This window comes from Colossoma macropomum, unplaced genomic scaffold, assembly GCF_904425465.1.
Source record: "Colossoma macropomum unplaced genomic scaffold, Colossoma_macropomum, whole genome shotgun sequence".
NCBI classification, from domain to species: Eukaryota; Metazoa; Chordata; class Actinopteri; order Characiformes; family Serrasalmidae; genus Colossoma; species Colossoma macropomum.
In genome coordinates this window covers 22,393,084-22,405,249 of record NW_023494807.1, presented here as the reverse complement: position 1 = coordinate 22,405,249, position 12,166 = coordinate 22,393,084, and the positions used below count along the sequence as shown (strand labels likewise).

Genomic DNA, 12,166 nt, shown 5'->3' with positions numbered 1-12,166 from the left:
AAGGTAAATGTGTGATGATTTAGGCCCGAAACATACTTCATGCAAGGATGCGAATGCAGACACGTCAAGCTACGCAAATGATGAGGCACATGTGGCTGCGTTCTAATATGTGTCACGACGCATTTCATAACGCAACGCCAGCGCGAGCTGCATTCTGAGTCTTGTAGCAAGGGACGCTAAAACATCAGCCAAGCCTGACCTTGGTCTTGTACCACCAGCATGCTTTATCAACTGCCATGGCAGATGAGCAGTTGAGTCTCACGCAAAAATGGCATGAAAATATGATTAATTATCGCATTTCCACTACATTCAAAGCAGCACTATGTAGCATTGGGGATTCGGAGACCTCTCTGGTGTAATTGCACACAATACGCAATGGAACATTTTGTGTCATCAATTGTGCTTCGGACCCCCAAGAGCAAATAAATCTGTTGTGAGATTGTGAGCGAGTTGAAAGACTATTCAAAGAGAGCTCAGTCAAAACTTGGTGCAGTTAATTTCTTCTGAGGTTGTGAGTGAATTATCTATTACTGTCATCATATCTTCATCAGTATACATACATCATCTAAACCGCTTATCCTTCTGGTGGGGTGCTGGAGCCTATCCCAGCTGTCATTGGGCGGAAGGCAGAATACACCCTGGACAGGTCACCAGTCCATCGCAGGGCAGACAGACAGACATACACAATCACACACACACTCACACCTAGGGGCAATTTAGCATCTCCAGTTAGCTTAACTGCACGTTTTTGGACTCTGGGAGGAAACTGGAGTACCCGGAGGAAACCCACGCAGAAAAAACATGCGAGAACATGCAAAATCCACACAGAAATGACCCAGGTCATCCAGCCGGGAATCAAACCCAGGCCATTCTCGCTGTGAGGCAACAGTGCTTCCCACTGCGCCACCATGCTGCCCTATCTTCATCAGTATAATTTGATTTTGCATTTGAGACCAAAACATCAAGCTGGTCCTTCTTTTTGAGTCTGTGCGCGCGACGTTAATACATAAAGTGGTCTGAAAAAATTGTGCGAAATCCGTCCTGACGCTTGACTTTTAAATTATTTCAGGCATTACAGGTCGACTCATAGCAGCTACACCATATGTTAACGTTTTTTCAGTAACGCTCAGTAACACTTCTTTCAGTTTTAACAACAGAAAACCTTACATAGCGCTGCTTTAAACTCAGATATTTAAGGCTTGTAAAAGACATTCCATGTTTTATTTGCAGCTTTTTACAGACATTACTATATATTTTACCTTGTATGTAGCAGTTTTACAGTGGCTCTTTCAGTAAAGAGTCCTGGCACAGAGCTGTGGTTGTTCTCCACATTTATCAACATGCTGAATAGCTATGGTCAGGCTGCCACTCATAAATGGCAGTACACTTCAGATGAAAACATGCAAAAGTACATCCTTATGGCAACAATGGCACAGTGGTTTAAGTTTGATGGCGTAGAACAGAGCTCCTTAATTACTATGTCCTTTGTTCTGAGACCTCCTTTTGACTGTGATTGATCCACTAGACAAAGAGGGCTTCTATCCACACTGAGATGTAGATCAGTTCTGTTTAAGTAAATACAGTGTATTCAGTGATAGTTAAATTTCGTTTCATCATTTGAAGCACACTGCCAGCTACACTCCCATTCAGTGATGCATATAGAACTTCCAGAAGGCCTACACACTTAAAAAATGGTTCTTTAGTTCTTTACTAAAGAAAATGGTTCTATGTAGAACCATGAACACTCAAAGAATCCTTGGCATGATTAAATTGTTCTTCAGATTAATGGAGAATGTACTTTCAATAAAGAGTTCTATATAGCACCAAAAGGGTTCTTTTATTGTTACAAGCTTGACATCATAGCAATAGAAGAACCCTTTCTGGTGCTATTTAGAACTCTTTTTAAAAAGGTTGTATATAGAATCATAAAAGATTCTCCATCAGTCTGAAGAACACTTCATGATGCAAAAAACCCTTTTCTCATGCAAAGGGTTCTTTGAGCGTATACGGTTCCACATAGAACCATTTTCTTTACTAAAGAACCCTTGAAGAACCATCTTTTTTAGGAGTGTAGAATAACTTTTTTCTCACAAAATTGGTCCCACGCCTTGGAAGTCAAAACATGGTTGGTTGATTCCACTTATGTTACTAGCTAATCTGATACGTTGGACCTTCTGTTCAGTTCCTGAAGTCCTAACCAACTGGAAAGCTGTCTTGGCTGTATCTAACTAGATGCCATTGAGTAAAAAATCCAGTTTGGACAATTTTCTGTTGGGAGATGTCAACTCTTTTTTTTTAAAACTAATATTTAATAGAGAAATAAGAGTATTACTACAATGCTTGCAGAGTTGAAATACAATATGATGATTATATTAAACAAAAATGAACTAAAAAATAAAAAATTGCACAGAAATCATAAGGCCATCTCTGAAAGCCTAGAAGGGCCTGAATGTTTGCTAATTGGTGGGGGAATTAAGATCCTGTTACCTGTTAGCTACATTAGCCTCAAAGCAGAGCAAATTTAAGAAGCCTTCAGACTCCAAAAATGTCTTAGCTATCGAATAAGCTGTTTTTTCTCTCAGAGGGTTTTAAACCTTTGCAGTACACGTCTACTTGCAACTTCACCTGCCACATCCTATTCATTTTAATGAGGTGAGCTCTGCTGCATCGCACCGTGCATGATGCTGCTCTTCCACATGCACCTTTTCTTGACACATTCTACCATGCAGGATCTCTGTGCTCACAGCTGGTGGCCGTTTATGTGTTGTTATGGAAATGAATGAAGCCCACTGAGCATATCTGGGGCAGTAAACAATCTGACATGCTGTTTGCCGTCACACAGAGGCTTACAATGAGACTAAAATGTAGACGTATGCTTTTTATACCTTTATAGATTGAATAATGCGTCAGTCAGCCACATAAGCTAGAAGTGAGCTCACTAGCAAGTAACCTACGAGCTCTGCATGATTTAAATTACGCCTTCCCGCTTGATGTGAACTACACTTGCACTTTGTAAACCCTTTAAACTACATCCAAACAAACACAAAGATGCAATCAGGCCAATTGGACACACTAAATTGCCCCTAGTGTGTGTCTTGTATGCGTCTGCCCTATTGTGGACTGGGAAACTGTCCAGGGTGTTTCCTTCTGCTCACTGAGCGCTGGGATAGTCTCCAGCACCCACCCCACGACCCAGAAGGAGAAGCGGCTTTGATTGTGTGTGTGTAAAAAGCATAAGTCTTTATTATGGTCTCACTGTAAGCCTCTATGCAACAACAAACAGCGTCTCTGATTGCTACTGCCCCAGATATGTTCAATATGGCTCCTTCATTTCCATGTCATGGACACGCCCACCAGCGGCGAGATCTGGCACAGCGGAATGCAGTGAGAAACAGTGCAAGCGGATGCAAACTGTTAATGAGAGGTCATTTGTGATTTTGAAAGATGTCCTATATAATCTCATTGTGGTTCAAATCACAAAAACAAGCCCCTACTCAATTCCCTCATGCCACTACATGGGATAAATAATGAGCATTGTTGTCTTTATGAATAAATGAGTCAGAGAAAGAAGAAGTAAAATGTGGGTTCAAACCCGACTCCTTTAGCCCGGAAGTGCACTCGTTCATTAGAGCTGTCTAATGAGATTGCTAAAGCTGAGATCAATAATGTATAAGAGCTAGTTTAGCCTGTCAGAAGTTAGCGCTCTTAGTTGCTGAGGGTTCTCCCTGTGAAGATGAGCAGATACGCAGTGGCCTCATTACTAATGGTGGCTCTGGGTACTTGGAACCAACCACAACAGAAGTCCTTGAGATGGAAAGAATGAAAAGTTCTCGTACAAAGCACTGCCAAGAAGTTCCGTACATCCTGGGGGCCTAAAGGAGAATTGCTTGCCTAACAGGACAGGCCTGCTTCTCAATTTTGGACATAAGAATTTGAAACATTTTAGCTGACTTGTGCCATAACAAAGGGCTAAATTACTTCTATCAAAGACTGTTTTACTGTCAGTGGTCAGGTAACTACTAGGGATGGGCATTTGAACCATTTTCTCAATAAGAAAACTCTTAAACTAGTAGTATTTGAATATCTCTTACATTATACTCATGGGCTATTGGCAGGCTTAAACAACATTAATGAGCGCACAATTTCACAATCAGTTCCCACCCACATTTAGCCCATAATTTTTCATAGCTGTCCCCAGACGTTCTTATTATAAGATCACGCTCACCTTGAAGATTAGTGTTGATGTTCCCCCCCAAAAAAGGCTATCCTGGCTTTTCTCTCTATGATACTGCTGAAGCAGGCCACTGGAACACTGACTGACTGTCCTGGTGCCAGCCCTGGTTCTGTACTCAAATATTTCCGGTTTTATACACTATATTGGTGGCCTAAAACATTTTACGAATAAGTCATACACTTTTATTCTATCATTTCTATTTTATCTTTGTTCATTTTCATCAGCCTTCAGACAATCACTGTTATCAGTGCCTCGACACTGTGACCTATTATAACAAAGCCCAGCACTTTGTCTTCCAGTCTCAATCTCTTAGTGAGTTCTGACAGTACAAACTGAAAACCAAAATGTAGACTATTTCCTTCACTGGCACATTTTTAATAAACACTTAAAAGGAAACTGACTGATGTCTTGCACCTGAAGTGCTGAGAAAAGATAGCACTGTTTTTTTTTTTTATGTTGAGTTATTTTTACCTTCCTTTGTACAGCTTAGAGGGAGCATAAAGGGCCCATGCTTATTATTGTGAGGGTATTTTGGTTTATATACCAAAAACAGTGCTAATTAATTTCGACATGACCATTTTTGGAACTCTCTTTATCCCATAGAATTAAGCAAGTTTACTGTTTACTGTTCCATTGTGACTGAAATGAACTCTTCTCTGATTTGTTGCCTTGTGTTGTGCCTCATTCTGAAACCAGTCTAGGTGGAAACACTCCTTATAACTTCAATGTGAAAGGGTGGGGCTAAACTGCTGTAGGCTGCTGTAGGTGGTAGTTTTCATGACATCACAAATATAATGAATTTAAAGGTGCCTTAGTCACAGTTGAAAATACTCATCCTCTTGCGGTTAAAGTAGGCGAACTACAACAACACTGGAACCATTTTTTTACTCTTTGCACCCATTCCCATCCTTAACGGTGCCCAGCAGAGTTCATTTAGAGTTTGCCATTATGGCATTACCAAGGATTGTCATGACTTCACTTCCTAGTGATGAGGTAGGCTGTTTATCACAGCAAGAAGGGCCTGGGTTCAATTCCCCAGCTGGGTGACCAGGGTCCTTTCTGTGTGGAGTTTGCATGTTCTCCCCATGTCTGTGTAGGTTTCCTTCCATCCTTCAAAGACATGCAGTCAGGCCAACTGGAGGTGCCAAATTACCCCTAGGTTTGAATGTATATGCCTGTGTGTTTGCCCTGGGATGGACTGGCAAACCTGTCCAGGGTGTTTCCTGATATCTGCCCAATGACCTCTAGGATAGGCTCCAGCACCCCCCTGCAACCCAGGAGGATAAGCGACTTAGAACGTATGTGTGTGCTAATTATGTTAACATTGCTTAAGAGCAGATCCAAAAACCTGATATAGCCTATATCTCAATAGAGCACAAGTCCTTTTCGTAGCTAAAACAACTTTAGAAGTTAATAACAGTGAATACCATGGCCATTGGCTTGTTTATCTCAGAGTAGTTTGCTTGCTTTCAGGAACTTAGCTAAAAGATATAAGCATGAAGAAAGGCCTACAATACCGCTATCCCCCGGCAGAATATTGATGACATAACATTACATTTCACTTATTCAGAAAGACGTTTTTGGCAAATCATGCTATCCAAGTGCTCTCCAAATACTTGATTTATTGTGCAATGTTAGCCATTCAAAGAGTTAATATATATCACATTTACATACCTGTTCAGGAGGAATGTTGCTAATTCAGCATCCAACTTTCTCCCAACTTTAACAAATCTCTTCTCTAATCTTTGAAAAGCATTTCTGATGTTCACTCTTGTTTTAGCACATTTCTTCTTGTTAAGGTTTTCAGCAACACAGCATGTTTCCCCCCACAGTACTAGAACCTACCAGTACAGGTAGCTAAATGGATTCTGACAGAGATGGGGCAGAGTTATGTGGTTTTGGGGAGTGTCTAATAAAATGGCTGACAGGAGGTCAGTGTAAACACAGATCAGCCCTCCACTTGGTCCTGCATTTTTCCAAACAGGGTTTCTCAGCAACACAATACACTTGTGCTGATGCCATTCACTTTTAAATTGGGCTGTTTTTGCATGGGCCGTGTGGATTGAGGACTGAACAGTATATTTTTAAACTTTAACAATGCTTACATTATACATCAGACTTTCAAAAAAGCATTGAAATAAAAGCATATTCAGTTTTCTATGATGTGGGCCCTTGAAGCTAAGCAACCAATGTGAAATTTATTCAGAGAAACACAAACTGCCTCTGGGTAACACTGCAAGATGCTCTATGTGACGTATTCATTGACACTGCATGTTTCTGTAGTGACCTTCTCTGTGTAATGTCTAAATATCTTGTGGCAAGGACTTTTTCATGTAGAAGCAATAAACCATAAATTCGAATCATATTCATATTCACTCATATTCAGTATTTTGTTATGCTGTCATGCAACATGGCAAAAACTCAGAACCTTATCATAAAGAGTTTGGTCTAGCACTGTCACTGATGTGAAGCACTACTCTTATAAAGGATCAAAAGCTATTTCATTTCTAAAGGCGCCCCCTTGTGGAGAGTTTAATCTGCTAAATGTGAGTAAGTGAGTGAGTGAATATGTGGCTGAGTTTCAAGCGTGTTCAATGAGATGCTTTGCATCTAAAAAAGTCCATAAAATTGAGATGTTTCATACCAGATAAAGTTTTTCATAGCCAAGAACCAATAAGGAACCATTTTAGTCCCTTTACCCTGTACAAATACCCTCCTGGTGTATATAATAATGCTTTACATATCCTCACCATTGTTCAAAATCAGTTAGGAGAGCCTCAGTGTCTGGGCAGGAATATAGCTAATGGGTTCTGTTACCTGTTGTGGAGACTCACCTGTACTGAAGCTGAAAAAAAGCACATTGCAAGCCCTGACCCCAGAATGGCCGAGTGATAAAAGGGGTGGGACTTTGTGGGTTCCAAAATATAAATGACCTTGTGGGTTCGTACCCCTGGTAAATGCAGCTCAGCAAGCCCCTACTGCTGATATGGCTCATGCATTTGAGATAATGATGATTCATGGCTTTGTTATCTTACAGGTGAGAAATTTGCATTTCATGTTCAAATGCAAATGTGTTTGCATGTCTAAATCAGTGGTCACCAACCCTGCTTCTGGAGATTCCATTAGCTTTAGCTCCAATTCTAATTGACCCCACTTGACCTGTCTAAGTACTACCTTAAAAACCCCTTGATTAGCTGAATGAAGTGCTAAGGCCAATTTATGCTTCTGTTTCAAATCTACGCCATAGGTACGGTGTAGATCTACGCCATAGGTATGGTGTAGCCTGATGCGCACCTCCCCAGAAATTCTTAAACTTCGCATAAATTGGCCTTTAGTTTGGGGTTGGAGGTGAAATGTGCAGGAAAGTAGATCTATAAGAGGAGGTTGGGTGGTCTCTGGTCTAAACAACTTTGAATAATTCCGTAGTAAATGTGGCTTTTTGTTGGACAGACTTAAATATAACAATCAAAATGCAGCTGATGAGACGACCTACAGTAATATTATAATAATATCAGTCAGATTATTATTCTGTGCAAATCAAATTTCCTTTTCTGAACCTTTTTCAAAACCCAAATCTGCTACTCCACTGACTAGGCAAGTGTCAGATTTGATTCCATGTGGGTATTAATTTGCAGGCATTAGTTGGAAGAAGTAACAACTCTTTGCCATTCTGATTCTGTTCCAACCTTGGCCACACTTTCTGACTGATAATTAGAACTCATTAGAACAGTCGGAAGCTTGTGATTGCAGTAATTTTGAGATGACTTCAGTTTGGTAAGATTCCAGTTTGAGGGTCCTACATGTGCACATTGGCGAATAAAAACTGAGGTAATGGAGCCAGAGAAATGGTATGTTTGTCTACATTTATTATATATATATATATATATATATATATATATATATATATATATATATATATATATATATATGTAGACATGTTATAGAAAGTATGACATGGACAATACAGGCATTTTAACCAAACAGATTACACATCGTTTATTTTAGTGTAATCATTCAATTTTGACTATTTCTATTTTATTTATTTTACCCCTTTTTGTACAATATCACACACAGTCAGTGGGCACCTGCTGCACATGCTGCTTTGCAGCTATTGGGAATGTGTGTGAATGTCTAAATGTGCAATCACTCATTAATGATAAGCATCATATGGTCATTGCTAGGGAAAATAACTGGGCAGTGAATGTTCCAGTACTAAGATTTTACCCATTAAAACATAGTTTCAATAAGACTGTTCACAAACAGCTCTTCTACAAGAATACTGTTTCAAAAGCAGAAATCAAAGTGGCAGATAACTTCACCAGCTCAAGGTCTATGTCTTCAGTCTACCAAGATCATTTTGACTAATGGGAGCTGGATAGCTGAAGGGTTAAGACAATGGCCATAAAGCTCAATAGGCAAGTTCTCCTGTGGGGTTGAACTCCACTTCTGGCAAGAGCTCTGGTCCTATGCTTTGGAGATGTATCAGGAGCAGTTTTAGGACTCTTAGAGGGGGCTCAGCCCCTAAAAAATCTGAAATACTGATACAGCTGAATGCAAAAGGGCCTTCAAGTTGCACACATTTTTCTATATGTGCCCTACTTGTAGCATGAGAGGCTTGAATTAATCAATAACTTATTACTTGCCTGATTTGAACAAAACAGGACACGCAGAAAAATCTACAACCACAAACTCAAGGTGAATTTTATTCCCACTATCAATGCATTTTTATGTGCATGTAACTAAAACTTGCAAAATGTTCACAAGTTCTCTGCTTAAGCCAGTGTTTCACATTTACGTTAAAAACCTGAACAAAAAAAATGAACAAAAAGAGTTAATTTTGTGTTTTGATTTCTAACGGTAATACATTCCGTAGCCATATGCCTTTAACTAATTTGCTGATTACAAAAATCTGAGGAACTTCATTCGTTTGTAGAAGAGTGAACTGAAAAACAATTTCAGGGGCTGAAATAAAAACCAGAGGAGCTGAAGCCCCTTGAATTGTCCCTGTATGTCAGGGGTGGGAAACTCTGGTCCAGGAGGGGCAGATTCCTACAGAGTTTGGCGAAATTCAAGCTCAAACACACCTCAAGTCATCAGATCATTACCAGGTTTAGTTGGTATGACAGAGAAAAACCCAAAATTTAAAAAAACAAAAATAATAGTTGAATTTTTTGCTGTATATATAACTCCAACTGATGTATTTAATTGAATGATTCTTGACTAACTGCCCGATGATTGATTTGAAGCTGTTTTGTCAGAATGACCAGTATGGTCATGTGAATGTGACTGATATGGAAAAATCTCTGAAATGTGAACCAGGATGGCCGAGTGGTTAAGGCGTTGGACTTAAGATCCAATGGACAAATGTCCATGTGGGTTCGAACCCCACTCCTGGTAGACCTCTGCTTTACCTTTGACCACTAACCAAATGTGTTTGCGGATGGTCGTTGCTCTCCCAGGCATTCAGCCAACGCAACCCACTGCATGTGTCTACACTATGAATAAACTGTATAAACTCTCTTAAACTCCACAGCGTTTTAAAATGTTCATCTATCTTGCACTTCTGAATATTTTCCCACATATGAGGCTGCTTTTTATTCTTAGTCTACAAATGTACTGTTGTGTTCACACATTTTTAGTTTATAGGCCTGTTCTATGGGGGTTCATCATAAGTCATTTAATTATTTTTTTAATTCACTGCTTTTTCTTTGTAAAAGAGTGAACTGAAAAAAAAAAATAGGGGGGCTAAGATAAAAACCAGAGGGGCTGAAGCCCCTTGAATTGTCCCTGTATGTCAGGGGTGGGAAACTCTGGTCCAGGAGGGGCAGATTCATACAGAGTTTGGTGAAATTCTAGCTCAAACACATCTCAAGTCATCAGATCATTACCAGGTTTAGTTGGTATGACAGAGAAGAGAAAGCAGGCTGGACTCCAGCTTTCAGTTCTCTTATATGTCCATCATTTGCCTGAAGATGTAGGCCAAAGCCGAAGAACGGACATTCCCAGCTCTCTGAACACATCAGAGGACACTGCCTGTCCCCCATGCCAGTGGTTGGTGATGTCAGCTGATCCTGTCACTACAAGGACATCAATGGTGGATCCCTTGATGTGCAGCACATGGCTGGCCATTGCCACTTTAATGTGAATGTCTTGTCTGATTCTCACCAAGTACGATTACTGTGACAGTTGGATGGCCAAGTGGTTAAGAATTCTTACTTGCAAGCCAATGGCCAAATGTCTGTGTGGGTTCAAACCCCATTCTTGGACAGCACCTAATGTATGTGCTTTTGACAGGGATGTACCAAGCTCAAGATAACAAATGTTGCATCTTCAGAATGGAATGAAATGCTTGTTGCACTTTGACAAATGTAGATGTTCACGTTTGGTCAAAGGGTGTTATCAATTCAAATTTTATGCTGTTAACTGTTAAACATGGTAGTAAACATTCCTAATTGTAGAGATTGTCATCTTACAAGAGTTATCAGATCCAGGAATTGCCCTGAATTGTCATAAAATAGCGAAGGAGTATGAAGTTATGTTATAATATGTCTGAATGCTTTGTTTGAATCAGATTAAATCAAAAATCAGAAACTTCCAGCCAAAAACCTAACTGGATGGCTGAGAGGTTTCAGTGTTGAACTTAAGCCCCAGTAGACTGATGGGTATGAAGGTTTGAATCCTGTTCATGATAGTTGTTGACATTCTGTTCAGTAGATTGTTGGATGAATTCTGCGGTCTAACCCCCTTTGAGTTAGGGAGTGTTGCTATTTTAGAAGAAGGAAATTTGTGTTAATGTAGGGTTAGGTTTAGGTTTAAGAGTAGGTGTAGATTTTGTGTTGAAGTTAGGGTTAGGATTAGGTTTAGGAGTGGGTATAAGTTTTGTTATGAAATTAAGGTTAGGTTTAGGTTTAAGAGTAGGTGTAGGTTTGGTGTTAAGTTAAGGTTAGGTTTAGGTTTAAGAGTAGGTGTAGGTTTGGTGTTGAAGTTAAGGTTAGGTTTAGGTTTAAGACTAGGTGTAGATTTTGTGTTGAAGTTAGGGTTAGGATGAGGTTTAGGAGTAGGTGTTGGTTAAGGGTTGAAGTTATGGCTAGGTTTAGGTTCAGGAGTCGGTATAAGTTTAGTGTTGAACTTAACATTAGGGTTAGGATTAGGTTTACGAGTAGGGTAGGTTTTGTGTTGAAGTTAAGATTAGGGTTAGATTTAGGGTTAATGTTAGATTTAATAAAATCTACGACACTCAACTTCAAGTTCAGGTGCATTTAATAGATAATTAGTTAAATGTTAGTTAAACACAGACTGAGCATCTACAGTGGACTATCAAAAGAAAGTGTTACATTTTCTCCCACTACTTTTCTTTTTAAAATATGTTTACTGTTGTTTGGATTTTTTAAGCGAATTATTAAACATATATATTTTACACAATATTGCATTTTGCAATTTTATCTTATTACTGCAACACATTGACAGATTTTTCCTGCTTAGAGCAAAATATTAAATTCAAGAGATTCCACAGTTAAAAGCGATGGTTAAAAATGTTGAATAACAGGAATAAGAAACAGAGACATGGACACAAATATTACAGAAAAATAAAATATGGTGCTGTGCCAAATGTAACTCCAACTGACCTATTTAATTTTATAATTCTTGCGCGATGATTAAACTAGTTATTTATTGATTTGAAACTGTTTTGTCAGAATGACCAGTATGGTCATGTGAACGTGATTCACATGGAAATGTCTAGATCATGTGCACCAGGATGGCCGAGTGGTTAAGGCGTTGGACTTAAGATCCAATGGACAAATGTCCACGTGGGTTCGAACCCCACTCCTGGTAAGCGTCTGCTTTACCTTTGATAAGTAACCAGATGTGTTTGTGGACGGTCGATACTTTGCGAGGCGTTCAGCCAACGCAACCCTCTGTGTGTGTCTACAG

The 12,166-nt window shown here is 39.5% G+C and overlaps 2 non-coding genes across 2 annotated transcripts; both read left to right on the top strand.

Annotated features, from left to right (window-relative positions):
- Window positions 1-9,548: 9,548 nt before the first annotated feature.
- trnal-uaa lies at window positions 9,549-9,631 on the top strand. Its single transcript has one exon. It is a non-coding gene; the product is annotated as a tRNA-Leu (tRNA).
- Window positions 9,632-11,984: 2,353 nt separating this feature from the next.
- Window positions 11,985-12,067, top strand: trnal-uaa. The gene has a single exon. It is a non-coding gene; the product is annotated as a tRNA-Leu (tRNA).
- The last annotated feature ends 99 nt before the right edge of the window (window positions 12,068-12,166 follow it).